This window comes from Myodes glareolus, chromosome 11 (genome assembly GCF_982192425.1).
Source record: "Myodes glareolus chromosome 11, mMyoGla1.1, whole genome shotgun sequence".
NCBI lineage: Eukaryota > Metazoa > Chordata > Mammalia > Rodentia > Cricetidae > Myodes > Myodes glareolus.
Window position 1 is genome coordinate 77,898,319 of NC_142036.1, and position 24,015 is coordinate 77,922,333.

General features: G+C 43.6%; 1 protein-coding gene across 2 annotated transcripts in view; it reads left to right on the forward strand.

Annotated features, from left to right (window-relative positions):
- Positions 1-508: 508 nt before the first annotated feature.
- The window catches only part of Stxbp6 (syntaxin binding protein 6), a 220,854-nt gene continuing 197,347 nt past the window's right edge, over positions 509-24,015 (forward strand). Inside the window, exon 1 of one of the 2 annotated variants that reach the window (XM_048415670.3) lies at positions 509-789. The gene's annotated coding sequence lies outside the window, so the exon portion shown is untranslated. Of the gene's footprint in view, positions 790-6,526; positions 6,666-24,015 lie in introns of those variants that run through there. The other variant, XM_048415669.3, reaches the window with a different exon arrangement.

Here is a 24,015-nt window from a genome sequence, read left to right on the forward strand (position 1 = left end):
TTATTTGTTCATAAAATAAAATCCAGCAAACCCAGGTCTAATTCTTTCATGATAGCAGTGGGCATCTCTAGCAGGACAGCTGCTCCGCCTGCGGAGCTCTCTTAAACTGGCCTCCTCCTTCCCTCTTCCCTCATTAACTGGGCTTGCCAGGCCCCATTAGCTCTTGGATTTTGTCACCCTAGGTAAGCTTGGGACTGAATAAAACTCCACCTGCTGGGCCCACATTCCTGTAGCGTGTTTTCTGGTTGTCCTTTAATACCAGCTGGCAGAGGCTCACAAAATCAACCCACCTTTCCAGCCCACAAACTTCTCACAACCCTGAGGCTCTCCCTGCCTTGCTCTCGCTGACCGGCTCCCCCGGACCTTCCTCCACTTGTCCCCTGGGCTCCGGGCCTGAGGCCCATCCCCCGAGCCCTATGCCACCGATCTTTGCCCCGGGCCAGGGCGCTCTGGCTCGCCCACGGCCGCACTGGGCATGCTCATAGGCAGCGGCGGGGGCAGGTTGGCTTCGCTAGCTCGCACTCGCGGCAGCGGGCTGGCGCGAGGCTGCAGCTGGAGCTCCGGTGTTGGGACTTGGAGTTGCCAGGAGTTTCCCCAGCCCCTCCCTCTTCGCCGCGCAGTAGCAGGAGCCCGCGCGGGAGCGGCGAGCAGCGAGCAGCCAGCAGTCGAGCCGGGCCAGTGTGGTCCGCAGACCCGGTCTCCGCGCGGGGCAGCCGCGGGGGAGCAGTGTCTCCGGTTGGGACGCGTGCCGCACAGTAGGCACCGCCCGAGCACGAGCCGGGCTGCACGGTAAGCTCGGGGACGCGGGGAGGCCAGGCCACCCGGCGTACGGTGGCAGCAACGGTAGCTGCCGGCTGGGATGCGTGCCGCGCGGGGCAAAAGCCTGTGGTAGGCGCGCGGAGAGTGGCGCGAGCAAGTTGGAGGACGGCGGGAAGAGAGGGCTGCACGCCTGGTGCAGCTGCTTTGTGCGCGCGAAAGGGGATCTGGCTTGCTGATTCTCCCCGAACCCGGGACCTGGAGTGCGAGCAATATTGGTTTTAGCCTAGAGGACAGTTTCCTGTGAGAAAGTTAGTGGCAGAGTGGAGCCCTTAGGTCTGCACGGCCGGCTCGGCAGAACGGCCCCCAAGGGTGCCGCCTGGAGGCTCTGGTTATGGAGAACTCAGTGGGTCGCTGTGCCCCTAGTCAGAGCTCTCTCAGCTGAAATCAGCGAATCACCCCAATCTATGAATCCTGGTGTCTTTAGGAAGATCGTTGCTACCAAAACTGAGGCAGATGCTTTTGGCCCCCATGGCTTTTTTTTTTTCCCTCTCCTGTGACTAATCTAAGAAGTGGTCCGGGGCTAGGTCAAGGCCTCCTCTGAGCTCCGTTTATTTTTATTTTTATTTTTATTTATTTATTTTTTAAGAGCACTCCAGAATTCGGCTCACACATGTGGCGGGTCTGGGGTAGATGATAGCTTGCCCCCCACCCCCCACTTTTCCCAGGTTTACATCATCACAGACCCCAGGACCCAAAGGTCAGTTAGAGAGTTTCGAATGGTGCACAATTCTTCAGAAAGAGTGCATGGGAGCTTGTTTGCCTTGGACTTCACAGCGACCCTCTCCTGTTTCTAGCATTCTTCTACCCGGACTTTGTGGGAAGGCGCAAAGCCAGCGGCAGAGGGCTGTCTGCTTCCTGGCATTGGCTCCTAAGGTCTTTTGGGAGACTCAAGGGTCTGAGCCTGGCTGTAGCATAGTGCAAGGATATGGAGGATGTCTGTGTTCGTCCTGGATCCACTTTTTTTCACTTCTTGTTTTGAGTTTTAGGGTTTTGCCTACACACCAGTGAGAGCGGAGTTGTCATAACAGGGTGGGGTGTCGGGGAAGGTGGAGTAGCGGGGGTTGAAGTGTGTGGAGGAGCTTCAGCCTGGGCGCTGAGTGGTTGTTTGCCTTGCCTAGGAGGCAGCTATGGGAGGAAGCCCGGAATGATTATGCAGGCTAGAAATAAGCCTCTCTCTCTTTCTTCCTTCCCTTTTTGATTTTCTCTTCTTCCTTTCCTCTCTTTTGGCTGAGCACCTTGGCTGGTTTGTGTGTGAAGTGTTTAAAGGGACCCTGTGAGGAAGTGCTAGTGTTTTAAGACCTCGCCGTTTCTGTTGTACGCTTTTCTCTTGGGTTCTCCCTTTGGGGACTGCACATTTGGGGAGAATTTCCAGATGTCCAGATCCCATTGGTGGGGCTGTTCCACCCAGGTTCTTCAGTTAGACAGACATCTAGAGTCCCAGAGTTCCCTGATGACAGGCCGGGTGGGCAAGCTGTTACCCACTCTGGACTTCAGGGCTTTTCTCATTTTGTCTTTGTAACAAATAGGAGATGGTGGTGACACTATTGCTCTCCGTGGCAGTTGTGAGCCTTGAATGACACCGTGGAAATGGAGAGAGCTAAGGAAACAAGGCGGTGTCTGCGCCTTCTGTATTGTCACTGTATACTGTACCCAGGTTTTAAAAAGTCTGTTTATTCTTGATGATGACAGAGCCAGCCAAGTCTCCTCCCGCTATGCAGGAGGTTCACTACAAGGTTTAGTTGCTGAGATCTGTGGAAACAGCGATTACACACGCTGGCTGCCCAGTTTCTCTTGGGTCTATGGGTTGGAAATCCCTCTTTTCTGTCTGAGGGAGGCAGTGTGGTATAATGGAGGAGACAGTGGGGCCTGCCTTAATACCGCTCACAGGTTTGGGGCCCCAGAATCCTCTGTGTCAGCAAGGCCTTCCTTTGTGATTCAAGACTGGTGAGGAAATCAGCAAGTCCTGCCTTAGACCTCTCTTCTCTTAGTGACCTTGAACTAAGGACTCAACCCCTCTTTGGTAAAAACAGTCTGTGAGACTAAACACCAGCTTAAGAGGCAAGGACAGGAGAGACTGCAGGCCACCCAGTTAACAAGGATTTCATGAGGGTCCCGAGCTTCCCCAGAAACACACCCTGAGCCTAGAACAGAGCTTCCCAAATATGAGCATTAGGCCTTGCTAACTCATAGATTGCTGGTTTCCACTTCCAGCCTCTAGGTTTAGAGCAGAGGTACAGCAGTTTGTGTTTCTAACTAGTCTCAGATGATGCTGGGCTGTTCCCCAAGCCATGTCTATAGAACCGCTTATTTGTATAGGAGGAGAAAGAGAGATGAGGGCTGTTCCAAATTACCAGGAGTTTAGCTCTTCATAGTAGAAGCAGGGTTTCTTAATTGCTGTAAGCATTTTGAACTCCAGGACACGTGCCAGCTTCCCTTCCTCATTTTAGTGATCCTAGTCGCTTTTCAAATGAACAATTTTACAAAAAGATAAGATTGCCCCTTTCTTACTGTCAAGTACTTAGTCTCAGGTCTCTAGAGATTTGGTAGACATGGTGCTCATGCTCTGGTAGGGAGAGATTGGTGATCTGTATATGTATACAAACCTTTGGGACAGTCTCTTACTTATAATTGATGTGGGAGGCTCAAGTCCAGTGTGGGTGGTAGCACCCTGAATGGTGTTCCTGGGTTCTTTAAGTAAGCAAGTTGTGCAAGCCAGGGTGGCAAGCCAGTAAGCAGTGTTCCTCCAAAGATCCTGCCTGTGTTCCTGCTTGAATCCCTGCCCGGACCTCCTTCAGGCACGAACTGTGATTGGGACACGTAAACCAAATGAACCCTTTCTTCCCCAAGTTGCTATTGGTCATGACGTTTCCTACAGCAAAAGAAAGCAACGTGGCACAACAGGTTAAGTCCAACAAGTATTCTTTTTCTCTTTTTGAGGCTCTTGGCATTTAGTTTGCACACAGCCCTGATGGCTGGAACGATGTGGTTCAAGGGACAGATAAAATGACCAGAATGCACATTTTAAAAAGGAGTTTTACTGATGTTTTCTCTGAAGACATAGCTTGCTCAGGCCTTCTAGAAGTGTGAAGTGGACCCCGTGCCAGTTGACCCATGGCGATCAGACTTAGTCAAGATCTTCCGTGCTTTCTGAGGGATGACGGCCTTGGCAGTGACCTCCAGCTTTCAGAGGCCGCTGTGCATTATCAGCAGGGTGCCAGAGTGAATTAGCTTTTTAACATTGTTTAGATTCAACCAATCCAAAGCACTTTCCTTGTCTCCCACACTGCCGATGGTCCTGTGCAGCGAGATCTTGCTATGACTTGCTATGACCTAGATTGATCATGTCTGCATTTTAACTAGTTTGCCTCAGAGAGGCACTAGGAGACTCCTTGGGGCAGGACGGTTTTCTGGGGAAGAAATGAAGTTTATGTAATACAGCACCCAAATCTGGGCATATGAGATCAGTTAGCACTTTCACTACTTCATATGTTGCCAGGCCAAATGGAATCCGGCTCACCCTCACGCTTTATCTTGGCTTTCCATTTGGGCTTTGTTTTAGCATTAAAATGATTAACAGTGGGGAAACTTATCAGTAAATCAGAAGCCTATTCAAAAACTCAAGTGTGCCTCTTAATGTTTTAGTAGATAAAAGTGAAGGCCCGAGCCTGCCTTCCTGACTATAATCAGTGCCTGGAGAAGGAGCAGTTGCCAGTCTTAAGATTCAGTGGTTCTCCTAGCAGGAGCCCCGCTCCAGCTTCAACCCTCCTCCCCACAACTTGGTGTGTGTACTTTGGGTGGTACGCTTACTTTTGCTGCTACTCTGATTGTTTTCTTTCATGAGTGTGAGTAGTCCCTTTCTTGTCACTGTTGTTGACTTTTCTCAGCAGGAACTCCCTGCTGTCTTTGTTCTCTTAATACGTCTATTGTGCGACAATCATTATCATATTTCATTTCTCTTTGGTTGTCACTGTCGGTGCTGGGGTCACAGGGAGTCAAAACCCAGCACCATTCTGAGCCTTCCTGAGGGCGCTTTGAGCAAAAAAGGTCTCTGGAACACAGCGCTGGCTCAGTTCTAAAATACATTTGTTTGCTATTTGTTCTTCATTTCAAAAAATCTTTAAAAAGCAGACAGCTTTTCCACATTTTGAGTCCATGTGTATTTTTTTTTTTTGGTAACATGCTAAGAGTTTCCACCAGCAGATGACATTAGAAAACAAAGCAAATATACTTTGTTGTCTCCATAGAAAGTGTTTTCTCCTCAGTGCTGTCCCGCTGATAGAATTGAGCAATAATTAGATTAGCTCAGCAGTTCTGAGTGTGTTGGAAGGATGCTGTTGGGGTGGACGGTAATAGGTGTGTTCTTCTAGAGCACAAATCAGTTTGGGGAATGCTACCTATTATTTTCCTCTCATACAGAGACGCTAAACATGCGCACCGTCATATCAAAGAAACTGAGGTGTACCCCATTGAATACTGTCAACAGATACTCGCTCATATTCATTCTAGTCAGGATTTCTCACATCACAAGTCATTATTGAGTTTGTTTATGAATTGTAGGGGATGTTCCACTAAATTAGGATGTACTAACAATTCTAATATGCTCTATAATACTAGTATGGATGAAGTGGCTTCACCTACTATATTCCTAAAATGTTAGGGACATTTTCTGGATATTGGTTGATTAATGAATTCTGTAAGGGATGACTGGCTTGTACTGCAGAGGGAGAGTTTTAAGCCGTGGTGGTTAAGAAAATCTTCAGAAAGGGGCAGGGTAGCGTGAATAGGGACCCCCCCCCCCACGCAGGGCATTTTGGGTTGGTGGTATGATGCAGTAGGACCCTGGGGACAAACAGTTGTGTCTGTGTGGATGACTATCAAGGTGCACAAAACATGAAATGATGCCTTGCTCAGCTTGAGTCTTAGAGACCCTGGGGTGGTGGTGGTCCAAAACACCTGTTCTGTGCTTTCTCGATTCTGGAAAGTCACTAAGGCTACAGGTAGGTTCTGATGATGGCAGAAAAGATGTTTGTGGGCAGTAGAAGGCTTGAAGTTTGGGGGATTGCAAAGAGGAGGACTGGCTCAGGGAGGGAGAGTGGAGTTGATGATAGAACACCATGGTCCTTGCATAGTGGAACTCGGACTGCAGCTCCATGGAAGAATGCTGGGTAATGAGAAGGACTTTCCAGGAAGAGAGTTTCTCCCTAGCGTTTCAAAAATAGCAAGAAAGAACTCTCACCATTCAACAAGAAAGAGGCAAATCACCCAATTTGAAAGTAGATAGAGAATTTGCATAGCTATTCCTTTGAAGAGGAATGTGAAAATTTGCTCAGTGCCATTAGTCAGCCAGGAAACTTAAATCAAAACCACAAGGAGATGCCTCCCATCTATCAGAGTGACTGGGAGCAGAAGACACAGGGAGTAATTGGGCCTTCATGTGGTGGAATGTAAACTGTGCAGGCAGTTTGGAAAACAGCTAGATGGCCCTTCAAAATGTAAAGCAAGGTCTACAAAAAGAAGCCCCCCCCACTCCTAAGTATATTCCCAAAGGAAGTGCAAGCATGTCAAGATACACTCTTATGAGTGAATATTTATAGCAGCATTAGTCATAGAGCTCAAAGATGGTAAGAACCTTCCTCTATCCACCAGCGAATAAACAGAACACAGTATGTCCCCACAATGGCAAACAGTCTTTCTGTGAAGAGGAATGAAGTTTGGATTCACGCTACAACACGGGTGAGCCTTGAGCCTACTATGTGAAGAAGAGAGAGCCACAGAATTCTTTCTGAACTGCCCAGAAGAGAAAGCCCAGGGTGTTAGAAATGAGTGTGAAACAGGAAGTGACTCTGGTGAGCATGGGGTTTTCTTTTGGGGGTGATGTAATATTTTGGAATTAGATGGTGATGGTTACATAATTTTTGGTAACTATTGAGTTGCATACTTTAAAAGGATAATTTTCATGGTACACGAATTACAGCTCAATTTAAAGAGTAGGAAAAAGTGTGTAGTGGCCTGAGAGGTTTAAAAGCAGCCTAAACATCAGCTTCTGCTACTGGAAACCCATCTGGCTTACTTATTTCTCCTTGTCTGTGGGACCTTTAAGGTCCTCTGTGAACCTTCAGTAAACACCCCTCCCCCAAATGGAAAGGATTTTGCTCCTTCCCGCCTGGGTCAGTGCTGAATGCCCTTTGTCTTCCCATCCCCTCCTGTTTCTAGATTCCCCTCCTGAGACAAATTCCATATTTGGGCTCCCTGATCCTCAGCCAGCAGAGGTTCTAATGATCTGGCAGCTCATACTTAGCATCTCCCTTCAGAATTGACTGTGGTTCCCAGAATTTTGTCAAGATCTCCCTCCTTGTTTTAAATCAAACTGTATTCAGACCTCCATGGGCTAAATCATAGTATGTGAGCATCAGTGTGTCTGAGCCAAGAGTTATGATGCTCTAAGTATGTTTAACACCACTGGGGCTGAGGCAGTTGTCCTGTGGGTGGAGACATTCTTCCCTCTTTCCTGGCTTGGTGGAGCAATGCTCAGTGGAAAGCTGGAAATGCGAGGGGATCATGTTTGAATGCTGACTCCCGCTCAGCCAACTGCTAAGGCTCTTGAGATTCTGCAGTTCTGTCCAACCTGGAGTTGACACAGATGCTGTTTTCCCATGTGTCACACTTGAAGTGAAGCTGATATCCTGCGAAGAAGGCAGCTTTGGGATGGGGTGGAACTGACTGTGAATCACAGCTCTGCCCTGTGTCTGCAACGGGACCTTGGCAAGTTAATTACCAAGTGGGCCAGTTTTCTTTCCACATCGCGGTAAGACAGAACTCACAAAAACGTGCTGAGCATAATGTCTCAGATTAGCAATGGAGTTTGCCTTTTCCTTACCCCAAGGGCCAGGAATTCCATGGTGAAAGCTAAGACCAAACAAAACAAACTGTATATATGAAAGAACAAGTGATTTAAGTTGTGTGCATGGCTTGGTGTAGGGAATGGTATATGAGATTTAATCTCAGTCCCCAGGGAACAATTTTCTGTTTACATTACCATACTTTGGGTGAGGTTTCTGTGTCACTCTCAGCTGAGTCTGGGTCACATTGAGTCTCTAGTCGGCTTTTGTGGGTCATCTTTTGCTGACCAGAAGGGTATCACTGGCCATCCTTGTCTTGCTGGCTTCTGCCTTCTCTTGCTGGTATTAATCTCTAATGCAAGGAAGGCAAATTAAGGGAGCAGATGCACATAGGTGTGCAGCCCCAGAAGATGTTTCTGGGGTTAAGATGGCAAATATTTGCTTCCTGATGACCTTTGGAAAGCCTGCCTGCTTTGCTGCCTTCTCTGAGTCTGTTCACCGTGGGTGGTTTGATGGAATTAGGTTAGTAGGGAGCAACTGAAGAGGAACCCAGGACTAAAGCCGGGACCATAGCTCTAGCTGGCATCTGTACTGGGTGCTGTGTGGAGTCTCAGTGTCCTGTATGGTTAATTGACCAGGAATAATCCCTTCTGGCTGCCCACATGGGGTTTACCCAACAGTTACCATGTGAGTTGGTGATTGTGGAAGCAGATGGATTCTGCTTCCATCACCTTCAGTATGTTCAGTAGAAGCCAAAAGGAAATCATCTTTATATTTCTATTTATAGAGCCTGCTTGCTTTCTTTTGGGAAACAAGATAGAAGTACAATCTTTAAGACAAACAAATCTAGTTGTAGATCAGTAAATCTAAACAGTTTCCAGTTGTCACAGTCTGAGGGTCACTGCTTTTGTAAAGGTGACAAATGGATCCCATGAGACTCTTTCCCACACTCTGGTTTGACTCTTGGAAGTGGGAAGTGTCTGATTTCTGGGGCACGTGATGTGTGCTCTAGTCACTTTCTGTAGCTACAGGTATCTATGTTTTGTCTGGCAGTTCACAAATCAGGAAGGGTTTTTTGTTTTGGTTTTAGGCTGTCTTGAAATGTGTTGCCTCACATAACCTAAGGTGAAAGCTCATAGTTCCTAGTGATTGTGAAGTCAGTATTGTTCTTGATGAATTTAATCTACCCTATCATTAAATAGCAGCCAGGAAGCTGTCCTGCTGCTCAGGGTTGTAAAGCTGGGTGTTCCTGAAATCAGTCCTTTAAAATTAGATCTGTAGACAACTATAACAGTAATTACAAAACCAAGCAAACCTCTACTATGATGCTAGGATGCTGTGCTTGTGGAAGGAGTTCGGTGCTAGTAATGAGGGTCTTTCTCCCCATTTTCTTCTGGTAAGTGCAAAATGAGACTTTCAGATCTCTTTCTAATATTGCCAGTTACACAGTGGTTTATCTTATACTTAATTTTGGTAAAAGAATGAATGAAGAATTCTGAACTCAGATGCCTTTTTTAGGAACTGTCTTTGCTCTCCAGCCCCACGGAACTGAAGCCCTTCAGAAGCAGGAATAGGGATCTTGGCATGTAGTTTGCTTGCCTCCCTGCAGATACTATGCAAATCTGGTAGATAGAAAAGAAACAGTAGTGTGTGGAACTAGACAACTGCTTCCTCTGGGATTCCTCGTCACTGTCTAGTCTATTAATGATTCTGCCAGTGTTGTTTTTCTTATGTAACTCTTGCCTACAGATTATATACGCCGCGGTTTTGAGTACTTTAGAGTTGATCCCCTTAAAATTCACAGCCAGCACTTAGAAGTTTCTAGAAATATGTAGCACTTTTATATTCTATGCCTTGATTTTAATAGACAAGTGAAATCATATGTGTCAATTGTATACAACATGTTTTGATATAGGTGTGCATTGTAGAATAACTAAGTCAAGCTCATGATGCATTACTTTCTGTTTGTGTCAGACAATTGAAAGCTCTCAAGTAGTTTTCAAGTACACAACATACTTGTGTTGATGACTGCCATTTTGTTTGATGAATCTCTAAAATTTATGTCTCCAAACTGAAATTTTGTATCCTTTGACCAACATTTTTCATGTCCATTTTCCCTTCGTAACCACGATTCTATCCCATACTTCTAGGAGTTTGAAAGTATGACTTCTGACCCCCTGGTTTTGTTTGTGAGATTTATTTATGTACTATACTGTGTATCACAGTAACTTATTCATTTTCAATGGTAGATAATATTCCCGTGCAAGGATATACAGTAACTACATATGATAGACATTGTTCAACCCTAGTAAGAATACTGCTGATATGAACATTTGTGTTTATCTTTCCAGGTGAGTACGTTTTGCATTACTGGTTGAGCATGTGTATATTACTACTGAGTCCTAAAAAGTTGTGCTAGCTGGTTCTATGTCAACTTGTTGCACAATGGAGTTATCTGAAAGGAGGGAGCCTCAATTGAGAAAATGCCTCCATAAGATTCGAGATACAGATGTAGGGCATTTTCTTAATTAGTGATTAATAGGGGAGTTCCCTTCCCATTGTGGGTTGTACCATTACTTGGCTGGTGGTCCTGGGTTCTATAAGAAAGCAGGTTGAGCTAGCCATGATAAGCAAGCCAAGGAGTACCACTCCTTTATGAGCCTTTGCATCAGTTTCTGCCTCCAGGTTCCAGCCCTGTTGAGTTCCTGTCCTGACTTCCCCCAATAATAAACTCCGATGTGGAATTATAACACAAACAAAGCCCTTCCTTCCCAGCTTGCTTTCGGTCATGGTGTTTCATCACAGCAATAGAAACTTTTACTAAGACAAGTCGGTACCAGGATAGTTGGGTGCTGCTGTGACAGACTTGTTTTGGGAAAGATTATGGAAGGACTTCAGCACTTTGGGCTAAAGAACAATTGGGTGTTGAGAGTTCAGTGAGCTGTTCTGTAGAAACTTGGAAGATAAGAATGCTGAGAGCAGTTAAGGCAATGAAGGTCTCGGTTATAAAGTGTAAACAGAGACTGCTTGTTCATTTCCCAGCTGCCCAGATCCGAATAATCACACAGAAGCTATATTAATTATAACACTGTTTGTCCTGTTAGCTCAGGCTTCTTATTAACTAACTCTTACATCTTAAATTAATTCATTTCTATTAATCTGCATATCGCCACAAGGCTGTGACCTACTGGTAAAGATCCAGTGTGTTCTTCTTTTTAGGTAGCTACATGGTGTCTTATGGCTCCACCTACTCTCTTTCTCTATCTCTGTTTGGATTTCCCACCTTGGTTTCCTCTGCTAAGCCATTGGCCAAAACAGCTTTATTCATGAAATGAAAGCAACACAGAAGGACATCCTACATAATCTCCCTCTTCTGTCTAAATAAAAAGGAAAGTTTTAACTTTAACATAGTAAAATTACCTATAATAAAATAGTTATTAAGCAAGAATTATAGTTACACTATTTAGTCCATTTACATTTGGCAAATTAAGGAAAATACTCTATCATTTATCCTATCTTTGTGAGTCTAAAGTTTTATATCTAATTTATCCTTTATCATAACTAAGGAAAATTATAACTATAACTATCTGTCTTCAACTCTTCAAATACCACAGAAGGATATTACCTAAGGAACAGGAAGTGCATTGTAAGCAACTTCCAAAGTTCTAGAATTGACAGAGACATTTTGCTGCCTGGCCAGTCACCCAAAGTTCTTCAGTAATGTTGGGGCATCCATCTTCAGCCTACAGTCCCATAGTATCTAGCAGACTTTTCCATGAAGCAGGAAATTTGAAGATCTGTTCTGCCTTGTAATGGCAAATTTCATCAGTTGGTTTCTTTTGTGCCCTGCAGAATGTCTGGCAGTTTCCTCTGTGACGCAGGAACCCTGGAGGACCATCCTATTTTTTGGAAATTTTAGCAGTCTTGCTAAACTTTTCTGTCTTGTTCATGTAGCATACCCTTAAGCTTTCCAGGCAAGAACAGTTTCTTGTCCATATGGGTAGCCTTGTCACATTGAATGCAAATTCCATAACGAGTTTCTTCAGTGTCCATCAATGTCTCTGAAGTAATTGGTGCTGCCAGAAGCAGACATGCCTCACTGTCAGTAAAACTCTAAGTTCTAAAAACATTTTAAATGTTATGTTCTGTAGGTCTTTGAAATATTTGAAGAATACTCATCTGTAATATATCTCTGTTCATCTAGAAAACCTAACAAACATAATTACATTATAGATGACTATTAATCTGTATTTCTTACACATTACATTTTTTAATTAGGTGTACAAACACAGTGCCTTAAACAAGAGCAGATATAGTCTACATAGTATAAGAAAATCAACCTTCAATATGTATTAAGATCCATACCAATGTAACGAATTCTCCCCCCTTTTTTAAATTGACTGTGACCTTTAATCCCTTATAATCAACCCTTTTTAAATGAAAATAAACATTTATAAGTAATCATTATGGAAATTTTGGCAGAGTTTTCTCCAAACTTCTTCCTGCTGTTTGTTGGGAAAATTATTTTAGGGTTTGTGGATCTTTTGGGGAGTCTTGTTCCATCAAATCATATTAGCCTTGAAGAACTCCACAGGTTCTCATCTTCTGTGGAAACAAAAGAAGAACCCCTTTTCCAAAGTAACATATCCTTAGAGTCAAATTTTGAAGTCAAGATACTTTTATGTTGGTTTAACTTAGCAGCCTCCAGAATCAAATGTCTCACTACAGTAAAAAAAATATTCAAAGAAAATACAATAATTTGCATAATCCAGACTCTCTGTGTATATTTCATGTTTACCTGGCTTATATCTTTTTAACTCTCTTTATTCTTTTAATTTACTACTGTCCGTGCTCTTTCTTCTCTCTCTCCTAAGCCCATGTACATTTATCCAACATTGTAACCCATTTAGAGGAATCTGTCTTTATGTCTTTATTGTTTATCTGTAATCATTTTCTGACCTGAAGTACCTTTTCTTTTAATGCTAAGCAGGTGTGGATTGAGCCAACTCCACAGTCATGCCTGCTCGTTCTACCCCATCCAATATGGCAGAGGTATGTTCCCTGCCTCTGTGAGTCATGCTCACTGCCCCAGCTCCAGGGAAGTAGCGGTCTGTGTCGTGATTAAGAAACCAGTAGCACGCTGCTAACAAACCCCATGTAAGTGCAGGACCTCCTGAAAGAGCCAGAGTTCATGCTGCCAGCACAAACCTGGAAGCTGCTGTTTCTTAAAGAAGCCACACAATTTGTTGCTGCTAATGCTGAGTCAGGAAACCTTCTCTTAAAGGAAACACACTTGCCTCTAACAAACAGAGCCCACCTGAAAAAATGCTGCAACCAAGAAGCCGTGCTTAACTCTGTTCTTTTATGTTTAGAATTTCTTCCCAAGCTTTCTCAAGCTTTTTGTATATGTAGTTGCCCCACTCGCCTAGACCCGAATAATCACAGAGAAGCTATATTAATTATAACACTGTCCTGTTAGCCCAAGCTTCTTATTAACAAACTCTTACATCTTAAATTAACTCATTTCTATTCATCTGTGTATCACCATGAGACTGTGGTCTACTGGTTAGGGTCCAATATGTCCTTCTCCTTTGGCAACTACATGATGTCTCCTTGACTCTGCCTACTCTCTCTATATATCTCTGTTCAGATTTCCTGCCTGGCTTTATTCTGCTAAGCCATTAGCCAAAACAGCTTTATTAATTGTCTAATAAAAGCAACACATATACAGCAGGTCATCCCACATCAGAAAAGTTTCAGAGGGAAGAAAGTAAAGAACCTACTGGACCTTTTGTGTGAAGAATCTGTTGTGTCTGGTCAGCTAGAGCTGAAAAGTTAGCTGTGATTTACATGAGTGAAAAGCATTCACTACTAGAGAAAAACTTGTGCTTTGCTGGGACAATGGATGCTAGTCAGTGGGGGCTAAAGACTCCGTGATGATTAAGAGGAGACCAGCATCGTTGAGGTGAAGTCTTCTGGGAAGTGTTTCCTCAGGGTTAGCATACATAAACTGTGCTCCAGAAGTGGCTAAGATTGTACCTCATTCTGGCAACCAAACTTGGTAGTCACCCATGGGGTATGGGTTTTGAAGGTGTGAGGAGGTCATGGAAAGCAGCTGAGGCTTGTCACGTGACAGGGCAGGAGTCTCTGAAGAGAGGCCTGGAGAGGCTATTGGGAAAAGTGAATCCCAGTCACAGCAGAGGCCCAACAGTTTGAAGATGCCAGTACCATGGCATGATCATGAAGAACGCAGCAGTGATGGGGTGGAGCCGGTTGGAGTCTAGAAGACAAGCTGTGTGTGCTGCCGAGTGAAGAAGTGACGAGCCAGTTGGAGGATCCCAGAGAATTAGACGTTGAGTTATTTATACTTTTGGAATTGGGTTTTGCTTTGTTCATATTGTGATTGTACCCCGATTCATCCCTCTTGAAGGAAGAAAATATTTGATTTCTTTTGTTTTTACAGGAGCTCAGAGTTGAGACTTTGAGTTTTAGAAGCCTTTGGATTTTACTGTTCCCCTGCTCTCTGAAGGGGATGTCTCAAGACATGGGTTCTCTGTTTAACCCTGGCTGCATGAGTCTCATACTGTAGACCAGGCTAGCCTTCCCCCCAAGTGCTGTGCCACTACTACCTGACTCACTCTTTGGGTTTTAGAAGAGTCTGGTGATTTTAAGAAGACTGAATATTTAAGTGTTTGAATTTAAGACAATGGGACTTTTAAAATTTATATTGATTTAAATATTAATGTGTGAACTTAAGGAAGAATAAGAAGGAAAGAGATATAGCTTAACAGTGATGTGCTTGTGTGTTAAGTTGACAAGGGACCAATTGTGATGTCTAGTTTTATGTCACATTGGCCTGAGCTGGAGTGATCTGAAATGAGGAAACCTCTCAATTGACAAAATGCCTCCATAAGATCTGTTTGATGTCCTTTTTTTAAATTTTTTTTATGCGATTGGTGTGATGGTGGTCATGGCTTCTATGGGAAAAGCAGGCTGAGCAAGCCACAATGGGCAAGCCAGTATGCAGTCCTGCCTCCAGGTTTTTGCCTTGACTTCTTTCGGTGATGAACTACAGTGTGGAAATGTAAGCCAAATAAGCCCTTTCCTCCTCAACTTGCTTTTGGTCCTGGTGTTTGGTCATGGCAATAGAAACTCCAATAAAGAAAGACATGAACAGTTTTCTATTGTACTCATTTATACTTTATTAGATTGGAGTTTGAATTCCATAATCTTACCAACATTTAGTTTGGTAAGTCATTTTGATTTTAGTCTTTCTGACATCTGTATAAGGCTTTATCATTATGGCATTAAATTATATTTCTCTTATTACTGTTTGAAGCTTGATATCTTTTATGTGCATATTAACAGTTGGATATATTCTGTGAAGTACCTGTTAAAGGTTCTTGCTTTCCAGTTTGCCCACCCGGCAAATTACTGAGAACAGCCTCAGCATGAAAACTCAGTGCCTAGCTACATCTCTTTATATCCTGGGAGATGAGGGCAGGGAGGGGTACATAGAATCCTAAAACCCCTTTGTATGGAAAAAACTCCCAAAGAGGTAGAGCTAACCTAGACAGTTATAAAGTTATGAGAGATTTAATCTATGTATGAGCTTTCATTTTATAAGATTATTTTTGGAAGATGGGATAATATTGCTAAAGAACACTTTGTGTGTTCTTTTGAATAGTTTTCCTTGGTTTTAAAATGCCCTTGGAGCATGAGTGTGATTTAGGGAAATAGCAATAGACATCACTCTAGATGAGGGGTATATAGCTCCATGGTACATTGGTATAACACACAACCCTGCGTTCAATATCCAGCACTGCAGAAACCAACAAAAATACCACCTCTCGTGAATGTGAATGATCCTTCATCAGTGACCAAAGAAGGGCACTATTCATGTGACAGAATTTTTGTTTCTTTTGTGAGCCAAGGTATCTTAACAGAGTAGAGGAGTGTTCTACTTCATTACTTCTGTAGTTGAAAGAGTAACCAGAGGTGATTACGCCTAGAGAAGGTTTAGGGATAGAGAACATGATTCAGGAGTAGAACCTAGCTGTGTTCCCATTTCCCTTTCCCCATCCTGCCTGCATTAGTCAGCTTTCGATTGCTGTTACAAAATGCCTGAGATCAGCAACTTAAAAGGAGACAAGCTTGAGTTTCCTACTTCATGGCAGTCTCTGGTCACGTGGCCTCTTTGTTCTGGGCCTGCTGCACGACTTGACAGAATATCATGGCGGAGAGGAAGCCAGTAAGAAAAAGAGGAGAAAATTTCAAGGTTCCCATATCCCCTTCAAAGGCCCGCCCTTAGTGACCTAAGTCCTTCCAATGGTCTCTCTTCCTGAAGTCCACACTACTTCAGGTAGCATGAAGTGAGCTTTTGGGGAACCCTTAAAGTGTTTCCCCCCTTTGTTATTGATGTTCCTTTGTTTTTAAAGAAAGAGTCTTGAAGTGTATCCCAGGATAAGTTTAACCTCACTGTCTCCCACCCCCATCTCAGCTTCTGAAGTCTTGGGATCACTGCTATGTGTCACCATGTTTGGCCCATTGAGGGACATTTAAAATCTAGACCATAATATTGCTCTTCCTATGACAAATGAGAAAAGAATTACCTTTTAGCCAGATACTCATAGTGAAACCTGTCCTTGTCCTGTCCTGTACAGTCTCAGGAACAGGCGGGGATTGAGTGGTGGGAAGCATCTTCCTGACACTCTGGTTTCAGGACACAGTGACTGTGGCTGTGAAGGATTCTCAGGCCCGGTTGTTTGTATATGTTCTTCAAGGCTTTACCATGTCCTATCAGAACTGATTGGCTGGACTGGAACCTTGACTGTATCTGTTCAAAACTGGCAAATGCTACTCAGAAAATACTTCTGCCAGGCTAATAAACATTGTCACAGTTGGAAACCACATTCTGTGTAGACAATAGTATTTTTCTACCTAGATATAAAATCTGACCATAGAGGAAGAGTGTTGCTGAATTCTTTAATGGTTCTTCATTACTGATCTTGAAAGCAAATCATCCGTTGCTCTTCCCTGAGATTGCGCGGGTTAATGTTTTTGGTGTGGAGTAAGGACTTGCAGAAATTAATACTATGTTCTGGGATAGTTTCTTTCTCATAGACAGCCAGCTGCCTTGACATAGGAAGGGACTGAGGAAGGGACTGGAAAAAAAGAATACCCTTGACTATCCTTCGCTGGCTTTCTCCTTTCCTGGACTCCTTAGAGCAAGGCCTAGTTGGAGTACTTCTCCTAGGGCAAGAGAAGCCATCTGTTTTCTTGACTGCTCAGTGGGAACTCAGGATCCTGCAGAGTTCTCTGGAGACTCCTCAGTAGTGAGGCAGAAGCCATGTTGCCCCTGTCTTTGCCACACCTTTAATCTATATTGCCTGATTTTCAGAAATGATTTGTGCATTTTTATACCTGGTAAAGGGTTAAGATATTCTTTCTCTCTCTCTCTCTCTCTCTCTCTCTCTCTCTCTCTCTCTCTCTCTCTCTCCCTCTCCCTTTCTTTCCTCTCCTCTCCCTCCTCCCTCCTTCTCTTCCTCCTCCTCCTCTTCTTCTATTCTTTCTCCTCCTTCTTCCTCTTCCTCTTCCTCTCCTCCTCCTCCACCTCCCTTTCTTCTTCTTCCTTCTCCTCCTCTCCCCACCTTTGGTTTTCTTTCTCCCGTCCGTCCGTCCTTCCTTCCTTCCTTCCTTCCTTCCTTCCTTCCTTCCTTCCTTCCTTCCTTCCTCCCTTCCTTCCTTCTTCCTGACAGGGTTTCTCTTTGTAACTCTGACTGTCCTGAAACTTTCTCTGTAGACAGGGCTGGCCTCTAACTCTGATATATTTTTGCCTCTGCCTGTACTAGGAGACCAAACTCAACAGCCTTTAGGTATAGAGAGATGTACCTTTTCTGGGATTAAAGGCACCCACCACTGATGTAGGATTCCCCTCTATACGCCGTGAATATCATTGGTTAATAAAGGAACTGATTTGGGCCCATAGCAGAGCTATAGGGGAAAAGAGCTAGTGGGGGAAACTAAACTGAATGCTGAGAAAAAGGAGGCAGAGGCAGAGAGAAGTCGTGTAGCTCTGCTGGAGACAGATGCTGGAACCTTTCTTGTAGGCCATAAACCTCGTGGTAAAACAATGGAGATAGGTTAATTCTAGATGTAAGAGCTAGCTAACAATGCACTTAAGTAATTGACCAAGCAGTGTTTTAAATACTATAGTTTCTGTGTGATTATTTCAGGGCTAAGCGGCCGGGGACCAACAAGCAGCCTCTCTCCCTCCAGCACACCATTACCTGGCTAAGAGATTTGTTTTTCTACCACATTTAACTCCATAGAGGATTCCAGAGCAGGTGCAAAGAGGTGGGTGTTGCTAACACTGAGCTGGTCTCATCCTCAATGGCTGTGAATAGCTGGCACGGGTATCCATCTAAACCACTTCCTTTATGATTACATTAGCTTTTATGTGTGTAGATGTATACATGGCAGAACTGGAGTGGCTGGCAGATGCCTCAGCTTAATACTCACCTCCTGCCAAAAAGAAAAATGAGAAAATATTGCTTGGTATTTTGATTGTTACAGGGAACAGAGGAAGCAGAAGATGCACATTGTGATAGGCATAGTAAGCTCCTCATGCATCCTTACTCTCTGGGAAGGAGTAGGTCAGGTCCTAGTGATGGTGTTGGGTCAGTATGGTAAACGCTGTTGCCCTGTAGAGTGGCTGTGTTACCTTATAGATGCAGCTGTCTGCAGCTCTCCCGCAGGTGTTTAAGCTCTTGGTTTGGGAATAAGGACCTCACCCCAGTCACTGCGGTGTTAATTATATTAAGTACTTACAGTTGTAGGCAGGTTTTAAGGACATTTTATGGATTCCTTGAATTGTGTTATTTATATGTTTGCTTTACAAACTTAGAAAGAGCTTGTCCTTTCATTCTTGGTTCATGTAGCCTTTAGTGTGACTCCTGAGTTCCCTGAGCACTGTCATGTGCAGTCGTAGTAGCGAGCAACTGTAGAGTGTCATCAGAACCTGCAGCTGTCACCCAGAAGTGCTAGCGGTAGAAATAGGAGACACATATCAATAGGAACTATATTTGTCAAAGAAACTCCCACATTTTGAATCAGCTTAGCTTAGATGAGGCATGGGAAAATGAATTCTAGCAGGTATTGAGAAAAAAAAAACAGAGTTTTCAAGAAGTCTATCACTGACGTTTGAACAAGGGGGAAAGACAGTGGGTTTATTTAAGGTCAGAGAAGCATCTGTGGAAAGATACCATGTGTGCTCCGTGGGGAGCAGCCGTCATTATAGCAGTTAGTATTACTGAAGAAAAGTCTTGGAGCCCAACCCCAAGGTATGTAGGTGTAGAGAGATGTGCTGTGGATCTCAGGAAACATGCTGAGGCTGTTCTGAGCCTTTCCTGTCTGAGCTCTGTTTTTTCTACTCATACCAAATTCAGCTTTCTTTCGTCTGCAAGAGCAATGTAGTGACAGCAGTGCCCTTAGGCATCTGCCAGGGATACATACAAAAATTTGTGGAACCTGAAAGGTTTGACATGAATTAAAGGCGATCTTTAATTATAGTTCTTCCTAGCCTGCAGTCCTCCTTACCACTAGTGGGCACTGTTGCTAAGTGGGCATAGCCCCTAGGATGACAGTTGACTCTTGGGAAATAAGGTCTATTTCTTGGATAAGTGCTCACATATAGGTAAATTCCTTCCTTCCTTGGTCCAAATTCATCAAATATTATCTTTTATATTTATAAATATATAGTTCTTGTTACTTATCTCTTCGTAATTGAATTAGTGGATCACTTTTCATTCAGGTGACTCTGAAGACTGAAAAGGAGTGAAAGGTTCAGTCTTGTTTTATTTTTTATTAAAAGTACGTTAGACTTCAGGGTCTGGCTTCCTCAGACAAATTTTAGCCTCAGGGTTGACAGTGTGTCAAGGACCTTGATTCTTCATGGAATGAAGAGGCTCATGCCAGCCTTTCTGAAAATGGGGGAGAAGACAGTCCGAGAACTGCTGCAGACTCTGGAGCTGCCCTCTTAGGGTTCAGGAGTGACCCTGTGATGTGTCTCTGTGCTGTCAGAATGTTATCCTAAGTATGGCACAGCTAAGTATATGTGCTGCTCTTTCTAGTTAACCTCGGATGAGGAAATCCTTGTTCAGCACCTTAAGACACACAAGACTAAATAACATACTGCCTGAGAGCTGCATTCAGGACTCTTAAGAAAATAAAAGTAATACTCATTAATGTAACTAAAGTGAATTTATTGACCACTATCTTTTTCTTTTATTTAAAAAATATTGATTTTAAAAAATGAAAAGTGAAGTTGTTTGTCCCTACAAAAGATCTATTTTGTGAATATTCCAAATTCACGGTTTTTAGCAGAAAAATTCCTTATGTATCCAATTAGATGGTTTAGTCTTCTCTTCTCTCCACCATTTTGTCTTTCTATGTAATTCCATTTTTTTCCAGTGAAGAAAATAGCAGCTGTATAGTTCAACCAGGACTCAACCTGAACCTAGGTAGGACCCGTGACTTTGTATAATTTTAAAATTTTCAAAAGTTCTTTATTTTGTAATCTGGTTTTCAGTTACCATCATTTTCTTAGACACTATTACTTTGATTTTAGTAACCAAGTTAATTGTTTATGTGTAAGTAGGAAACCAAGCAATGACTTTGCCTTACTGTTAAATTAGTATGAAGATTTATAGCCTGATGGGTGTGGTGCGCCATGCACTTGGGAGACAGAGACAGGTTTAGCTCTGGGAGTTCAAGGCCAGTGTGGTCTACACAGCAAGTTCCAGGACAGTCAGAGTTACATAATGAGGCTGTGTACTCGAAACAAAACAACAAGGATTTAGGGCTCTTTAAATATTTTTTGTTGAATTTGGCAATATTAAATGTGCATCTGAATGAATGATTTGAAGTGTCAAATATTTGTGTCTAGACTGGTCACCTTTTTCCCAAAGAAAAAGATTCAATCCATGACTGTAAAGCATGCATGCTCCGTCAGTTAATCTGATCTTTATGAGTTCTTGTCCTTGGCACTTTGCAGTGTGTCTAGCTGTCATACTGGGTGCCATGAATCCTCACAACAGTAGCGAACAGTTTTAACTCTTTCTTGGGTAGAAGCGAAACATGGTGTATACCGAGGAGACACCATTCTTCCTTTGAAGAGAGAGACCCTGAGTCATGCAGCACACTGCTCTTCCAGAAAGCGTGAGTGCTCTAGAGGCTCTAAGTGCCCCGGGGCGGGTGGGGGGAGCCTGATGCCTCTGTCAGGACTTGTTAAGCCCCACTATTGTGGTGGCTACTGAAGCTATGGGAAATGTGATCTCTGATTGACCTCTTTCTCTTCAGAAACTCTGCTCCCTGGCTCTGCTTTTCACATTTTGTTTTCTGCGCTGTCTGCCAGGATGAAGAGCTCTTGAATGAAGTGCGTCTTATCCTTAAGGTCATCGGGTTGGTCTTCTAGCAAGGCAAGAGACAAGTTTTCAGAGTTCACAGGGCCTGTGTTAAGGAGAGAGGAGAATTGTATATTGTGTTGGGAAGGAGTGGTCATGCTTTCCTGTGCCTCCTCTGCCTGCTCGGGTGCCCCAGGCCTGGGCTTTCTCATCCTGTCAGGGAGGGTGGTGTTCTGATGGCTGAGATCAGGCAGGTGTGGAGGAGTGTCCCGAGATGGATTTTTCTTCCTTGGCCTGTCACTTTTTCATCATGGTCGTTCCATTAGCACTTAGCACCGATCAGAAGTGCTTGAAATAATCCGCATCAGTGATCTTTGTCTATCCTGAGATCTAGGTAAGGGTTCACAACCTCTGTGATATCATTTGTGAAAATCGGATTTCCACTCAAGGCAGAGGTGGCATGTGTTACTACTGTGGCATGCAGCTCCTCCTTATGTGTGCTTGGTTGTTTGTATGTCCAGACTGAAAGCTTGGATAATGAGACAGTAACTTGTTGTTTTCTGTCTTCAGCACACCCGTCACATCTTGAGTCCTTAGGAGGGGTTCGGTGGGTTAGTGGGTACAGTATGCTGAAGGTGCAGAGAGAACTCATTTTCAGCATGGACAAGAGAGTTGTTTTTGCCTCATGTTTCCTAACAATGATGTATAGCAGAGGATAGAGTTGTGTGTTATGGAGAATGAGCATGAGACCTGCCGTTCTTTTTCAGAGTAGAAACTAAATGGCTGACAAGAGGTAATATCATAGTTATTTGGGATCTTTGTTAAAATGACAAATTTCTCCTGTGTAAAATGAGATGATCACTTTGTGAGACATGTTTTAATTAATGTGAGGATTAACTGAGATTTGCTAGGTAATAAGCTTCCTGCCTGGTCTGCAATGAGGTCTCTTCGGGGTAAATCATAGATAGCTATTAACGCTATTGGTCTCCAGTGTGTGATAGGATCAGATGGCTCCTGCTACAAAGACCCAAGATGACATTTCAGAAATAAAAATTCTTAAATTCTTGGGCAATCACTAAATAGGTACCAAGGTGTTAGGATTTATCATAAATGAAGTCACATGTCCTCTTCCCCCTTCCTCTGAATGCAGCTCAGTGTTGTTATGAGGAAGGCAAGTACCTGCTGGTTTCCTGGGCAAACCTACACTTGCCGTCACCAGGCTATAAAGGAAATTTTTCACATGGGCTGTTACGCGGGGACCTTTCTAGTTGTATCAGAGGACCTAGACTGTGCCTTCATCCCATTATTTGGTACCCTGCAAATATAGATCTCCCTGCAGTCACTCGGGGAATAAGTACTGAGCGATCACAGGTTGGACCTTGTACAGAGTATGACAGCTACTGATGAGACGCAACCTCTGCTTTTCCTTGAACTGCAGAAGATCAGAGTCACAGTAGAACATGGAAGATGCTTCAAAGGCAGCCTATGCAGTCCTGCGTTTAAAAGAACAACCATAGCCTGGAATCTTATCAAGAATTCAGGGGCTAATTGTGGAAGAGAACATGATTGGGGTGCAGATGTCTATGTGCTGTGGTTGAAAAGTAAACCTAGGGATAGGGTGTAGAGGAGCCAGCGTCTGAAGACTCATCTGCCAGCAATAAGGCAGGCATCTGTCTCTAAGTCTGGGAATAGAGGGGCTAGATTCGCATTTTAGGAAGTTTGACTTCATCACATGGGACTCCCAGAGGAAGTCATTGCAGCTTTCAGGGAACTGTCTCTTGAGATGTTTTATGTTGGGTTCAGTTTTGGGGTTTCAAAATAACTTTCTCTTCCTTTAATTTCTTTTGTAGTGTCCCTAAGGGGTAGGTAGACAATAAATGAGGATGGAGTTTCTGAATATCTCAAAACTTGATGCAATAGGTCTTATACTCAACAGTCTTAGAACATGATGTCGAAACATTTAATAAGATGCTAAGAATGCTTAAAGGTATTCTCCAGTCTGCCTGCCTTTTATATTCATACCTACTGATGTGACTGCCAATTCCCTTAACTTTTACACTTGTGGTGAAAGCTTGCCTGAAGATCAGAGTGCAGAGCTAGCCACAAGTTAGCCATAGAGGCCACGCAGTGGTGGCACACGTCTTTAATCCCAGCACTCAGGTGTCAGAGGGAGGCGGAGCTATGTGAGTACAAAGCCACCCTGGACTACACGAGAGTGATTCTGTCTAAAAGAGAAACAGAGCCAACTGGTGGTGGCTCAAACCTTTAATCCCAGCACTAGGCAGATGGAGACCGGAAGTGATATGGTTGGGCAGAGAGAGGATAGAAGGTGGGAGGAGACAGGAGCTCAGGGTTCAGTCTGAGGATTCTGGGAGACAGGATCTTGCCTCTTTGGGTCTGGGATTCGGTAGTGGTAAGATTTACTAGTGGATGTCTGCTCTGCTTCTCTGATCTTTCAGCATTTACCCTGATACCTGACTCTGGGTTTTTATTATTAAGACCAATTTGAATTCATGCTACACACATGCTACACATTGTTAACTTTGCTATGGCTTTGCTAGATGCCAGAAGCACAGTAGGCACCACTGGGAACTCACCAGCCTGTTTTTCATCCCGCACCTTCGCAGGGCTAGGAAAGGAGAAATTTACCAAAAAATGTTCTTTTCATTTTTATTTCACACGCACGTGTTGCACAACTTCTGTGTTCAGAACACTGCTCAAGGAACCATGGAGAGTCCAAAATGAAAATAACCAAATTTATATAAAAAGAATCCTGTCATGAATCAAGCCTGTCTTAATTCAGCTCTCATGTTATAAGTTCCTTAGCTTTTACAACAGAATTTTTATTTTTATTTTTTAATGAATGTTGGATGTTAAAATGAAAGGCTCCTTGCTCAGATGATGAGGGAGATTGAGCCTACACATTTGCCTTGCATTATTTTGTTCAGTAATTA